General features: G+C 37.9%; 1 protein-coding gene across 1 annotated transcript in view; it reads right to left on the bottom strand.

The window, feature by feature from the left end:
- NFKB1 (nuclear factor kappa B subunit 1) overlaps window positions 1-15812 on the bottom strand; it is a 74243-nt gene extending 58431 nt beyond the window's left edge. The window contains exon 1 of the mRNA XM_007429799.4: window positions 15435-15812. The gene's annotated coding sequence lies outside the window, so the exon portion shown is untranslated. The remainder of the gene's footprint in view (window positions 1-15434) is intronic.
- Window positions 15813-16173: the final 361 nt, after the last annotated feature.

Genomic DNA, 16173 nt, shown 5'->3' on the forward strand with positions numbered 1-16173 from the left:
TGTTGTCTTGTCCTGGTGAACTCCTGATGCAGTTGAAATTCCAGGGTGGAGATGGCATTGGTGTTTAACTTTTGCTCATTTCAAAGGATACTGAGTTTCCTGGAGAGAGTATGGCATGATCTTTAGCTGTAGTCTGTAGACTGTAGAGGGCATTTGCTTAATCCTTTAGGAATGACGTCATGTTGTTTGCATTTGGTTAGAAAAATTATGTGAACTGCTATTCACAAAAGCTTATGCCTTTTAATAAATCTGTTAATCAGAAAAAGTGCCAGTAGATTCCATCTGATTTTTTGTCACCTTAGTTAAAACTGTTTGGAGTATTATAATTCCAGAACCAGGGCGTTACAGTATGCTCAGAAAAAAAGGGGAAGCAATTACCATGAAACAACCGTGATCTACAGTAAAGCTGAAATGGCATAGCCCCACATTTGTTACAGAACCTTGATACTTGAAGAGTTCCTGCCAGCAGATGAGAATGAGGATATATTTGCTGGTGCACCTAGCTTAAATTGGGCAAAAAATAAATATTAGCCAGGTTTGCCACTTGTACTCACAACCATATTCAAGCACAACCTAAGTATATGAATGCAGGTCTTGTCTTTCAAAGGGTATAAAACCCTATGTACACCAAGGCATAACCCTTGTCCTGGTTCAGTTTTGCTAATTACTCACAGCACCTTCATATTAACTAGATACAATTTCATTTTATTAGCCCACATCCAACTATTACTATGCTATGACATTCATAAAAATGTCAGAGTCAAAGGAGAGACTTTGAAGAAGCACAATAGGAAGCATATTGATGCTTTTGAACTTTGGTGCTGGAGAAGACTCCTGAGAATACTGTTGATAGCCAAGAAAACAAACTGATGGTTCATCAAACAAATCAACCCAGAGTTCTCACTCGAGACACAAATGACCAGTCTCAAACTATCCTACTTTGGACACATTATCTGAAGACCTAGCTCTCTGGAAAAGGGTCTAGTGCTGGGAAAGGTGGAAGGAAAGAGAAGAAGAGGGTGACCAGCAGTGAACCATTGGAAGACCTGAAAGACCAGGCTAGGGACAGATTGTCGTGGAAAAAATCTATCTTTGTGGTTACTAGGAGTCGAAAATGACTTGATGGTACATAATCAATCAATCAATCAATCAATCAATCAAAGGAGAGCGAGTAGCAGGTATTATCCATATATTGCTATCCAATTGCAAATTCTCAGAAAACCATCTCCCAGCAATGTCATATAGATATGGAGGATAAGCCAAAATCCCAAGGGAGGCCATAAGCTAAGCTTCCCTAATTAGGTCACCCTTCGGATGTATAGACTCCAGTTCCCAGAATTGAGAATAAATACTTAGCTTAATAGTAGTTGCAGAATAGTAATGACAGATATTCTACACTCAAAAACAGCTGTACTCATAAACTTTGTGTATGAAGGACATTCCTTCAAATATGAAAGTATGTCATTTTTTTTCATCTACAAAACACTTTTGCATGGCTGTTTAAAAATGCTAAGCACATGTAATGGGTGATAAAATAATTCCTAGATGTGAGAATTTTTGAAGTATATACGTTACATAAATATAATATATTTTATAGAAATATGCATGACAAAGAGAAAGTAGACTAAGAACAGAATATTTCTCTCACAATACTATAATTTGGTTTATAATAATCCAATGAAGCTGAACTTGGAGATTCTTCTTTTCAGTGTATAATCTCAAAATGTGATGGTGGCCTTCAGCTTAGATAAATTTGCAATGCCATGAACAAGCTTTTGAATTCTCTAGAACTATCTAAGAACTATCCATGAGATTGGGAATAAATTAAAACTGGAAGAAAGGAAGAGAAAGAAGAAAATACCGACATAATGTTAAAGCTATCGAGCCTGCACTTACTAGTAGACAGAGCTCTAGTGGAGTTGTACAGTTAATTAAACCAACTTTTGCTACAGTTATAAATATGATTCCCCTCCCCTAATTAAAAGACAGCTATCCATTCTTGCAGTTACTCAAATCTGTTATACGCAGTATTGAGTAACTCGTTTTTTTCCACTTGTTTTTTATATATTTCCACCCACTCCATCAGTTGGCCTAACCATTCCCTCATAGACATTCAATGCATTTTCTTATAATGGTACAGTAAACTCTTCAGAAGCATTCAGCCACAGCCTTACAAAACTTTCACCTTGCTGCATGTACTGAACTTTACAGGGATCCAGACAGAATAACTTACATTTGTAGCCCTCATATTTCTCACATTTCTCCACCTTCTTTTTTAACTATGGGAAACTAATAGATTACTGCAATGCAGCACCTTCTGACTGAGTTAAAAACAAAGCGAAAGAAACATCTGCTTAATGTTTTTTATGGGTAGCACTAGGAGCTTGGTCCCTGCTCAGCAGTTGAGGCAATATCTCTCAATCCAGAAAGGAATACTGCACTCCTATCATGGCTGTAAGGGCTGAAGCTGATAATATGGGGATCTTTGATTTTCACACCAAAGAAAACTGTTTTATAAATAAGGGGTAGGTGTCAGAAACCTTCAAGGTCAGGAAATGAGGAGCTCTATGGCTGTTGACTCAAAGACAGAAGGAAGGAGACCATGATCTAAACTTCAGGACTAACACATACCAATGGCAGGATTCTAATGTACTCCTAGACAAAAAAACCTCTTCATATGTATGGCTTCCTAACTCTCTGCAATAAATCTATTTATTTAACTTTGTTTCTGCTTGGGAAAGAGAAGCAGAAAGACTTCCAGGGGAGTCATGGTGGATTGAGGATGGATCCGTTTTGATGGAGCCAAAAACCATGGTGGCTTAGAGGAGCTGGGGAAAGGTCCAGCTCTTCGGGACATCCCCAGACAAAGGAGATGACTGGATCACCACAAGTACTCCTTACAGAGGCTCCCTGTGAAGAGATTGCATTTTAGCAATCTACAGCAGGTTGAGCGCTCTGGGAGTCACGGAAAACATTGAGCCCAAGCCACGGCTTGGAGCCTTCAAAAGGACACTAGATTTGCTTTACTTCCTCATTTAATTACCATGGGAAACTACTTATTACTGATTTACCTGGACATTTACTTCTGAAAGGCAAGTTGCTGTACGCTGGGAGAATTTCCTTCTATCCTGGAAGAAAGATTTAAGTAAGTTTAAAGGTTAAAAGAAAAGAAAGGGAGTTAAGAATGCTGACTGGGGACAGTTAAGGGGCCAGATAGATTTAAAAGAATATTTTTTTCCTATGGACTGTTTTAAATTTTATAAAAATACAGCCATTTTTGACTTAATTGTCAGAAAACCTATTCTGGGAATGTTTGGGCTCTGAAAATAAATAAAAGATAAGGCAGGGCTTTGAAGGTTGACTAGAGGGAACCAGAGAGCAATTAAAGGAAAAGATACATCCTTTATCTTTTGTATACATAATGTATAGAGAGAACATTGTCTCAAAATCTTAGGAGATTTTAAATCTGTTTGGGAACAATGTGTTTAGGACTTATTTTTAAAATTGGATTTAACAGAGGAAGAAGGATTTAACATAGAAGAAGAAAAGGTTCTACTGGATAAAACAGAAGCTGAGGATGATTTGAATAACGAGTTTAAAATGGACTTTAAAGAAACGCCAGATTATAAAAGAGATATGGAAGATATGGGAAAAAGATGTGGATTTGGAAATGGATTTAAATATGTTTGATTACAAGAATGACATGGAGAAAGAAGTTGTAATGGATATACAGGGTTTGCTGACCGATGTTTTAATAATCAAAGGGGATACCCATATTGCAAATCAGAAAAGCGGGTTAGGGAGTTATTTTACTTTGGATCCATAGAAGCGAACTGTTGAATCTCTGAAGTTGCTTCTGAAAATGATAAGAAATTACTATGTGGGACTTTATTTGAAGAAGCAACTAAAGATCAAGCCTCTTAAAAAGAAGAAAAAAGGTGTTCAAAGTGGACTTACTTGACCAGGGTAAATTGTATACGTTTTGATTTTGGGTTGTTATTATTGGAATCTTTTTTCTGACCAGGACTGTAAGACGATGTAAAGATTTTTATACACACACACACACACATGTATATGTATATGTATATGTATACATACATACATACATACATACACGGATGAATCTTTTATTTCCTATTTGTTAGAGAAAGTTAGGGGTTAGTAGTAAAAGGGATTGATTGGATCTAGTTTGAAATATATATGTTATATATGTTCTTTATGCTTATGGGGATAACTTTTTTAATGCTTTACTTACTAGAGAAAGTTATAAGTCAAAATGTAAATTAGATTTAATTGTTTAAGTTTAAAACATATGGGTTATTATTACTGTACTCTTAAGTGTAAGACTGATCAATGACTTTTTTTTTAATAAATTGGTTATTGTTTAGTGACGAGAAATGGGAAGAAGAATTTCTTTGCCTATAATATCAGAGGTGTTAAGTTTCTGTAAATGCTTATACTTGTCTGGAGGGAGGGCAGAGTCACTTTTTATATGTCTTTCTTTTTCCGCTTCCTTGTTCTCTTTCTTCTTCTTCTTTGTTTGTATATCTTTTCTAATTATCTATCAGCTTTTAATTATGTAAAACTCTAATAAAAATATTATGGGAATGAGAAGCAGTAAGAGAATGAGTCAGAGGAAGTAGCTGCAAAGGCACTTTATGGGATGATAAAACACACTTTAGCTAGGAGGGAAAAGATACATTAACACACTTAAGAGCAATTGTTCTGCATCCCAAATGAATCACAGTTATCATAAAGCATAAATCAAACAGCTCCTTCCCCCCCCCAAAATACATTTACAACCTAATACTAAAATCTAACTGTAGTATACATTAAAATGTTAAGACTGTTGGCAATCTTTGGCACTTCCACTGCAACTCCCAACAATCTTCATCACTGACAATGCTTCCTGGAGATGTTGGGACCTGTACTTCAGGAATTTGTGGACTAGGGCAGGATGCCTATTTATGGAATATAATATATTATATATAAATATTATATACAAACATCGTGCCTTTTAACATTTCAAATATTAATGATACAAATGTCAAATATTAAAATATTTGTGCTTCTACATTCCTTATGACTGAAGTGGCTGATGCCTGTATTTAATACACATTAATATTTTAAAAAATCACCCTTTCAATCTTCCCAAAGGGCAAAATTAAAGAAGTATATTGTCAGGCTACACTGAATACAGATTATACATACTGTACTAAATAGTGTCAGCTGGAGCATATAAAATGCAGCAACTGTAATGAAAAATGCAGTAATTGGGGCAGCATCACATTTGTTGTTGGAAAGAAAATTATCTTAAGATGTGAGTTCCAAATGTTACTCCATTAATAAGCATGGCATGTAATTTCGAGAAATACAACAAAATTAAACAAGACTAGCCATTCTCTATCAAATTAACTTTTGTACCACAGAGGTTATATAACAAGGCAATTATTTAAAAAATCACTAAAGAAATGTAAGATTGCTATAACCCTTAATAAAATAAATAATTAGAATTCTGTAATAAAAAGCCAAAGTAAGAAAAAGTCTGTTAACTGAACAATCATGATTAATAATCATATTGTGAAGCTTTGCTTGCCTGCTTTTTATTTGTAGAGAACCAGAATGGGAGAGGTTTCATACTTTGCTGGCAAAAGCCTTTAAGTGTTAGATGTTAATTGAATTTCTTTTTAGCAGAGTCCTAACTAGTTAGAAATCCATAGTGTAAGTTTGTAAGGGACCTTAAATTCATCAGCAAATAGTCTCAGTCCTTCAGAAAACTTTATGATTCAAAAGATTTTTCTCTTTATTCTCTTAGCTACTTCTTTCCTAGAGAAACCTGTTAAGCCACTTCATAGTTCCTTTTACCGTAAGATTTACAAATAGGAAAAATTTACTTTTCTGGAGAAGCTGTGTTTATTTCACAATTCTTATGGTAGACATATTTTGAATTTATCATAATGATTCAGAAAAGGTAAACTTTGATTGACTTTTCCAGTTGCAATATTTTATAACAAAACATTTTGTTTAAATAGTTCAAATGTGATCCGAAATATCTAGTTTAAGTGAGTAACATTTTAGTTTGCTTGGTACAAAACAAAGGTTTTATCATCACACCCTAAAAATTCTACTAATATTAAGATTAAGATGTGAATGTTCAAGAACAGATTACATAATCTGAAAAACAAATACTCTGTATGTGCTCATTTAGCATAAATAAATACGATATTACCTCTGTACACATTTATTTTGAAATAATTATCATTAATTTCAGCACAATATTTTCAAATATGTTCCAGAGTTTAGAAGTAAGTTTTTAAAAAAATATGATTGATCAGTCCAACAATAAGTAGATAAAATGGCAACAGAACAAATACCTATATAGATTATGATATTGGTAAAAAAATTCTAAATTTATTATATATTACAATTTCTTTGAAAGGAGGGCCTCTTTTTAATATATTATTTCTCATTCCATCTTACAATACACCCCCAAATTAACATAGCATAATAATGAACAAATATATTCTTTGATTCACAATCTCCCTTAACTTGTAACCATCTAATCAAATAAAACTGATTACTGGTTAAAATTCAAGAGTACTAATCACAACTTCTGCCTATCTATTAATTTGACTCTCAAATAAACCTACTTGCCAAGTTTAACATACACAAATACTTCAGCCATATTACAAATTGCTTTTGAAATATGATAGTACATACAAGCAATTTGCGACTCAATGTCAGACAAAGCGGTCAACACATATGCAGGTTTCATGCCTTTCAACCAAAATAAGAATAAAATGCACAATGTGTGTCACTGTGGCCACTACTTAAGTACTTGAACTGCAAATTAAATGTCAATACAACAACATCAGAAATGAAGAGCCCACAACTGTAAATGCAAACAGGAACTTGAATTTTTCTAAAACATTTATCTAACCCCTACAGGAAGATGCATCTTCCATTTTAAAGATGGAATTACTAAGCAGTATTAACTGTCTAAAAAGCACATAGCTAGGTCTAGATTTCTTAATCAACTATTCATTCTTCAGAACTGTATTTTTTTCTAGGTTTCTTCTATTTCACTGTTTTGCAAACTTCCAGAAATATTTTTTGAATTTCCTTCAACTATTTGAAATCCATGCAGAAATGAAAATAATTCACCCCCAATTTCACAAACAAATCTTGGTTAGCATCAAACTATCGGATTGTGTAAAGCAAAATGGATTCCCCACCCCCACCCCCCAGTTCTGTATTTCTCTTAGGGAACAGGAAGGAAATAGTAATAATTATTGCACTAAGACAACCTTTGAAGGTTGATTAAAATACTGGAAGTGGCAACAATATAGGTTTCTTTGGCTACATATTATCTGGCTATCAATGCAACAAATTTGGCTAATCTCTCTTCCAATATTAGTAAATCTTGTGCATAATATTTATTTTATTTGGTTGTCAATACAATACATCATGCTAATGCAACTTCTAATTTAATTCAACAATATAAATGATAATAAGTGCAATAATTTGTGCTAATTCCTCTTCCAGTATAACTAAATGATCTGCATAATGTTAAATGTAAATGATTAAATACATATATTATCTTAGCAATAAGAGTCCAATAAGAAATAAGGGACTGAATGGGGGAAAAGGTAGCTTTTGAAGTGCAGACTTCCTGACTCAGAGCTGACCCCTGTAAAATAGGCTGTTTATTAAAAGCAAGAAGAACGTGAGCTTGCTCTTTGGCTAACGCTCCTCCCTAATCTGCTTGCAAAGATGAAAGTGCTACCAGTTTATGAAATGGCAGTTTCCACTAGTCCCAATTCTGCAATCTGGTTTAGAGTGTTTAAGACAGGCTATATGGCACACACTGTGCTGCCCTCCAACTTATGGGAAGAAGGAAAAAACCCAGGTAACCAATTACTCAAAGACATCGAGCCTAGCCATTGAAGAATGACGTGGCAACATCAGTGATAATGCTCATTAGGAGAAGATGGGAACAATGCTTTCAGAAAATAGAAGAAAGGAATCACGATAAGATAGTACTACAGTATACATGTGCACGCATGTAACCAAAAACAGAGAGATGCATTAGATGGGTGAAGAAGGGTGATTCTCATAGCCCAATCTTGCTTGAAAATGTTCCTGGGAGCTAAATGAATGTTTGTATCTCTTTGCTCATAGTTTCCAAGAATAAAGATACAGCATTTATTTATGTTATTTATTTATCATATTTGTATAGCCACCCATCTCACATAGTGACTCTAAGCAACACATGTTTGAAAAATGAGTGGATAACCATACTTTTACAGGTAGTCCTTGTTTAATTGGGACTGGCAACTCTGCTGCTAAGTGGGAAATCATGTGACCGTGACTGTACTTTCTGGCTGGAAAGGGACAAGACTACTCAGTTTCACACCTTTGGCTTTTGTTTGCCTGCTAACCACACCCCCACCCTTTGGAATCCTCAAGCATCTGCTTATTGTCTTGTACACACTGAAAGCAATGTGATTGTGCCAGCAGCCTGGGGCTGGGAGCTGCGGGCACAATCGCTACACAAACAACTTGCTGTTCTTCCATGCAGGCAGAGCGTCAGGGAAAGGAGAGATTGCCCACAGAAATCACTTGCTTTTTTTCCTCCCCCACCTGCCCCCACCCCACTCTCACAGAGTGGAGAGACAGGAGGGAAAGAGATTTCAAGAGAATATTATAAGCTGTTTGCGTAGCATGCTTGCAGCTCCCAGCCCTGCTGGCACGATCACATTGCTTTCAATATGTAGAAAAGCAGACAGCTTACTCTCTTGCAATCCCTCCCTCTCCAATCTCTCTGCTCTGCAAGAGAGGAAAAACCCAGGCCAGGCACAGGACAATGCATCCTGACTCTGACAATGGTGATCACGTGACTGAGGGACGCTGTGAAGGTTATAAATGATCGTAAACTGGCCATAAAGTTATTTTTCCAGCATCGTCATAACTTCAAATGGTTGCTGAACAAGCAGTCAGTAAGTGAGGGTTACCTGATTTCTACACCAAGAAATGCCTGGGTAATTTTTCCACTGATTGAGGATATATATGGATTATATGGAATTTTGCCAGAAATTAAACAAGATATATGCACATTCACAAAGGCTGTTTATTATTATTTTATCATTTTAAGAGCTGGAGTTGGGGGAAAAAGGGAATTTGATGACTGATGAGCCCTTATGTAGATTCAGTAATAAATGTTCCATTTATTTTATTCTTGCTCCATTTCTTGCTGACATACCTAGTGATCTAACTGAACTGCTTGCATGTATGGCCCAATAAACTTTTTTTTTTCATGTAGCAGAAATAAATGAATGAGGTACTAGAAATGCTCTAGTCTTTGAAGAATGTTGTTCACAAAATAGTCCATAAAGATGGCTTGCTTCACATTTTAAAACTTAATCAGAAAATGGGCCAAACTCTCATAGGAAATTCTGAATTAGGTCAGAATCAATCACATTAGATTCAGCACACAATCTCTCCTATCACAGTAAGTAGTCAAGTGACTAAGTTATTGGCCTGATTCCTGGGAAATGAATGGGCACTTCCACACAGCCACTGTTCTCATTGTTCAATCATTTTTGAAATAATTTGAAATTCTCCTGATTGGCTCACCCAGAATTATAGCAACAATCAATGGTCTGTCCATCTGCCCACAGGAGACCCCAAAACTGGCATCTAGCCAGAGCTCCATTATCCTGCCCTTAATTCATAAGGCATATTTTCCCTAAGAAGGAAGGAAGGAAGGAAGGAAGGAAGGAAGGAAGGAAGGAAGGAAGGAAGGAAGGAAGGAAGGAAGGAAGGAAGGAAGGAAGGAAGGAAGGAAGGAAGGAAGGAAGGAAGGAAGGAAGGAAGGAAGGAAGGAAGGAAGGAAGGAAGGAAGGAAGGAAGGAAAGAAAGAAAGAAAGAAAGAAAGAAAGAAAGAAGGAAAGAAAGAAAGAAGGAGGGAGGGAGGGAGGGAGGGAGGGAGGGAGGGAGGGAGAAAGGAAGGAGTCTAACTAGTTGCTGTTGCAAAAAAAACCCTTCTGCCCAACTTCAAAGACTGATGTGAAGACTGAATTGTGGTTTGGCAACCATGGGGAAGGAGGAGACTAGAACCCAGAGTAATATGAGTGACAGGAGAATTTGGGATCCAAATTCAGATCTCAACAGCCAGACAACTTCTTGACTAACCTTAGGTCAATCACGGCTTTTCAGTCTAATCTGTTTCCTGAGGTGACTTTGAAGATAATAGAAGAACATGTGTGCTGCTCTGAACCTCTTAAAGAAGAGTGGGGAAGTGCCATTTGAGGTTCTAGTATTATAGTTAATATCTGGCAAACAGTAGTTTCATTTTTTTATTTATGTACTTTTCAGACACATAAAGAAATTTAAGTAAATGAACAAGCAGCACACAAAAATAAACTTGATTTTTATGAATAAACTGATCTTCAATCAAAATAAATTGTTTCAAGAGTATACAGTTGAATCATAGAAGCTAATCTGGATGTGAAACAGTTAAAAGTTTATAATCAGTAATTAATCTACAGGGTACCATTCCATTGATAGGACTGGAGAAATTCTCTACAAGGGTTTTCAAAATTCCTGACTTGCTGCTATAAAGTTATTTAGAAATAAGTGTATGAAAGAGAACTGATATTATATGGAGTGGGGGGGGGGCAACATAATAATAGTTAGGTTGACAAATACAGAAGACTTGGTAATATGTTGATGCTAGGGTCTCTGTATGAACTAAATATTTGCATGACTGTTCAAAAATATTGGTAGAGACAAGCATTCAAGATTGTTTCTCATGTGATCTCTCTCTCTGTCCCTTTCTCTCACACACAGACACACACACAAAGACCTATTATTCCAGTAGTGGCCTACCTATTATCTCCTTAAGGATTCTTTCCCAGCATCTACAATACAGAGCAGAAGTCTTGACTCCACTGGGTCTCCAACAGATAGCTTGTTGACTGTTAGTAACTTGTGGGGATGATGGCCAGTAGCTTGCCTGGATGACCATCAAGGAAAGCTGGAGCAGCAGCTTTCAAAACAATAAAATATTTCCTTGCAAAAATTAATCTTATTCTGAGAGGGGAAAACATTATCAATCATCTACTGGAGAATTGAGCTTTTTGGTTTATACTGGTTCTTCTCTCTCCAAGCAGTCTCTTACATAACTTTCTGTGCAAGATTCTGGTAGCAGCTCCAACAAATGTGTTCCTTTTCATATTATCTTATCATCCCAGTTTATGCTTGTTCTTTCATTCAGCGTTACCACTGATAAATACTCTTACTATGTCTCTGCTTGTAAGCTCTAGCGCTACTTAGATATTCCATGCAGATTGTCAGGTGCAAAAAGGAAGGGAACAGAGTTTGGAAGCCAAGCCTAGTTAAGAGAGATAAATCTTAATTTTCAGGGAATGCATGGATGAGGAGAACCTATGTTCAGGACTGATTTGTAATAACTGAATGTGCAATACAGTACCACAATTCTGCTAGATAATATGTGGCAAGGAAAATGATCTGCCCTTGCTGACATTAATGCAGGAGCAGGTCCTTTTAAAGAAAGACAAAACGTAACAATACATGGTGTTATGTTTTTTAATGAATTAAAGGACAGTTTTCTTTACATTTGTTTTTCATTCACTTCATGTACAGTGACATTGTTCCAGAAACTGGTGATTGGTAAAACCTGGTATTATAAATGCCCAACATAATTTTTATTAAGCCATGCATGCTTGATATATAGTATGCTTTTAGTAGCTCAGAAAATTATTTTATTTATATGCTAACTTTCTGTGCAAAAAGAACACTCCAGTAGTAAACACTAGTCATTTTCAATCTATCACAAGAAGCTCTTGTTAACAAAAAAGCTGGAAAGCTCTGATACAGAGGCAGAATTCTTTTGAACACTATATTTTGCATTTCAGACTAGCTATAATTTCAAATCTTGGTTGTGAATGTTTGGGGGCATCTGGTTGGCTGCTGCTTTAAGAAGAGGATGCTGAAATTTGGTCTAACCTAAAGTATAGTTCTTATAGTTTAATAGCATCTGCATACAATTAATGAAGCCTTGTGTATTTTACTGTTTGTATATAACTAAATCAGGAAGGTCCATCTGTTGTAAGTATTCTGGAATAAAATACATGAGACAATGCATACCCAGGACACTGCCCCATTCACTGCTGTATGTGGAATGGCTCTTTCATACAATGCAATTGACTGCTAAAAAGATATCAAAGGAAAAATAAAGGTCAGCCTTGTCTTGTCTGTTTAGCTGCCAGTCCAAATCTTGGAAAAATTCATATATCAATGGCAGTTATGTGTTATTTCTAACATAGGCATGGCAGATGAAGCTACCAATGATAATTACGGATATATAGTATCTCCAATCAGAAGCCAGTGGACCCATCAGTACTAGCTGGTGAACATAGAGCTGTCAGGCTCACAGTCCTGGTTGCATTAGACTGCAAAATGTAGCAACAGAGTTCTGAAACAGATAAAACTCTGGTTTGACACAATACAAAGGCATGCTCTAATTCTTCTCTTCATCATTTCTAAGAGACTTATTATAGAGGAAAGAACCACCTTCTTATTGAAGTATCAACTGAAGAACAACAGAGCATTACATACATTTTGTATGAGGAGGATTTTTATTTAAATACACACACACACTGAATGCTAGCACTGAAGTAACAGAAACTGGGAAATTCAAAAATTGCATAACACTGAACATGTAAGTGGTCAGTATTGTTATTAATAATAAAAAACCACTACTGAGTATCTTTAGAAATGCTATTTATTAAAGAAAGCTTAATATCTTAATCTTGCAAATTTTGCATAGCTCAGCTGCAAAAAAAAAGAAATGTTTTACAATTTGATTTGAAATTTCAATTTTCCCTTTATAAATTACTGAATCTCAACAAATCATATTTTCTTTCCAAAATACCTTATATTGAGAAAAAATAATTTATTTCAGAATATAAATTAATAAAGTAGCAGCCTTTACAATATTCTTTCTCTTCACTCTGAAGTCCAACATATCCCTTCCGTAATATTTATAAGGCAAGTGTAATTCCTTGTATTGCACTGACATACATTTCCCACTTACGTTCAGTTCAGACTTTCCATGTTCCCATGGTAGTCTCAACAAGACATTTTATACAATAATAGCCAATATATAAAGACTATGTCCTGCTTCATCTATCCCATCTTAGCTTCCCCTCCATAGTTCCTTAAATGTGCTTCATTTAAACAATACCTAAAATGCATATTTTTCTGGGAAAGACTGTAACACTGGGAAAGATGGAAGTAAAGAGGAGAAGAGGATGACCAGCAGCAAGGTGGATGGACTCAGTTACAGTGGTGATGGGTGCACTGTTGGAAGAGCTGAAGGACCATGTTAGGGATAGATCGTCATGGAGATAATCTATCCATGTCGTCACTAAGAGTTGACAATGACTTGATGGCAATCAAACTGCAAACTGGAATTGCACTGACTTTATCCAACCCAAACAGCCAAAAAGCACCCAATTTAGATATCAAGAAACAACAGAGGTTTAAATAGCTTACTACATGTACTTTTTATAAGAAATTTCCTATTTATGTTGTGATATTAGTTCTTTCTTAGCAGTATTAGAATTGATATAAACCTACATCCACATGTCTCACTTTTAGAGTGATTTTCCCCCCCTTCATTTAAGTAGGCACACTCTGCTCATGCTCAAAATATTAGCATTTTCCAAAGCTGAACTTGGCCACTGAAAGACCTACTGGACCTATTTCCCTTACCTTCATTTCTGGTCATTCTTACCCTCTATTCATTTACCGATTTTCCTTTTTTGAGAACCTTTTTAGAAATCAGATTTGTTTTGGCAGGACAATGGAATAACAGTCCTAGGCCTCACGCCTAGAGGAAGTCACATCAACAACGACAAACTTTACCTTCATCTGAGAAAAAATGACAGTGACACAGAAGCAGCAAAAAGAATATTCAGCTCCTAGCTGTTTGCTTCTGACTAGTAAAGCTTGCTCCTAAATGCCACATGACTGCAGACTGTTTGATATTGGCCAACTAGTATGTAGAATCATGATTAAATGTGTGTGTACTAATGCTAGCATTGGATTAGAGCTAAGAAAACACAGGTTCAAGTGCTCCTAAGCCATGAAATTGTATTGGGTATTATTGGCCAGTCATTGTCTCAGGCCAGCCTACCTCTCTCTTAGAGGAAACTTGGAAGAAATAGTCCTACATACAACACTGAGTCACTAATGAAAAGAAAGAATGTCAGTCTAATAAATCGATTCAATAAAATCCTGGCATAGAAGAGAGAATGCTCACATTATTGTAAGAGAAACTTGTCTTTATTCATCCCAGCAGCTAAAGGACCACTTTCAGTATCAGTGAACATGCCATCTGAAATACAAATACTTTCACTTTTTTTTTTTTGCCTTTTCAGTTTGAAATGGCCTTTTTCTAAACAATGCAAGGATGAGAAACCCGATCATATTCCCACAATATTTTGTATTCCTCATCAAAGACTGCTGCCACATTTCCCCAGCGGACCTTTTATGTCTTTAACAGTTGTAAATCATGATGTATTAAGGCTGCCATGTACAGGCTGAGACTGTTCCTGGAACAGAGAGGAAGTTATGGGGGAAGCTTCACCAGTTGCATATCAGTCTCTGACACCCCTCTAGAAGACTCTGTGACTTACTAAAAAGAAAAGGTTGCAACTGTATGAACTGGATGCATCATTTAGGGAAGGCCTAGCCATGTGCTCCAGAAAGGAGTAGCGCCTTGTAGTTTACACAGGAATGAGGAAGTAGAAAGTTCTGTTGAACTCACACACACGCACACACACACAAAGGCACAGACAAGCAATGTGACAAAATACAACATTCTTTACTCAAAGCGTTAATGCGTTTGAGCTCAGGTCATCTACAACTAAAAAAAAGTTGGTGCCAGGTCTAAAACCATTCACACCCTAGATTTAAACCTACTGAACTCCCTCCCACCCCACAACCCGTTGCTAAGGCGATGTCTGTAAAATCCATAGGGGCAAATACAAAGGCATAGACACAAAGCAGCCTTGTCAACTGCGTTTAAGGATGCGCCGATTTACTGCGGCATCAGGTTTCTCCATCCTGAGACCCAGCCCGTTCGCCAAGCCTAAAGTCCGCGGCTGACAGGAAAGCTTCTGCCACATTAAATCCGGGGATCCCGAAAAAGAAAGAACCGTTTCGCTGTAATAAACCCACAGGACAAGCCACCATCGCGCTCTAACGTCGGAGAAAAGACACGACCCGGTTTCTTCCCCGACTTCACAACATTTCCGCGTGGCACCAAAAGCGCACCCTCGCTGGCTCTCGCGCTAGCCCCGAGCACGGAAGCCGTCGTGGGGATGGGCGCTCCGCGGGCTCACCTTACACTCGGGAACGGTATTCCCGATGGCCTTCGTCGAGGAAAGGAAGGAGGAACTCGGATCGAGGCCCTCCCGGGGACCAGCGCAGTTTGAAAAGGAAGGAGAAGCAGGACGGTCGTGGCGGAGAAGTCCCGGTCAAAAGAGCGCCATGTCAGCGCAAAGGCTGTCCGTGGTCGCGGGTGAAAAGCGCAGCTGGAGGAAGCAGCTGCCCGAGCCTTGGCTCTTCGTCGGGGGCGAAAAGCCGAGCGAAAAAAGGAAGCCCCGCGCGCTGTCGCCTGTCAGGGGCCCGCGAGGACTTCGTTGCCCTCCAGCCGTGCGCCTACCCGCCCACACAGACAGAGACACCCGGGCGCGGGCGCGCTCGACTGGGCGCTCGACCCCGAGTGCCTCGCGCCTCCCTCCTCCCCGCCCACTCCTCGCTCGTTCCCCTGCCGCACTTTCGCCTCCCTCTCACTTCCTAGCTGGAAATTCCCACTGACGTTGCAAGAAGAGCGGAGAAGGAAAAATGAAAACGACCAGAAAGAAACAGCCGCCCCCGGGGAGGGCTGGAAGCCCAGAAAGGGCGGCGGCAGGGCTGCCGGAGTCTGCGGGGTGGAAATGGGCTGGGTAGGGCCCGAGTGTGCAACACTAGCGCTCGCGAGTTGATTACTCGGAAGTCAAGTTATCACAAGTGGGACTGTCTTCCTCCTTCCAAGGGCCCGTCATGACTGCGGCCGGAGATACTGCTTGGTGGCGATGA

Source organism: Python bivittatus, unplaced genomic scaffold, assembly GCF_059951505.1.
Source record: "Python bivittatus isolate LINGU-HERP-01145 unplaced genomic scaffold, Pbiv_v1 ctg000070_np1212, whole genome shotgun sequence".
Taxonomy (NCBI): Eukaryota; Metazoa; Chordata; class Lepidosauria; order Squamata; family Pythonidae; genus Python; species Python bivittatus.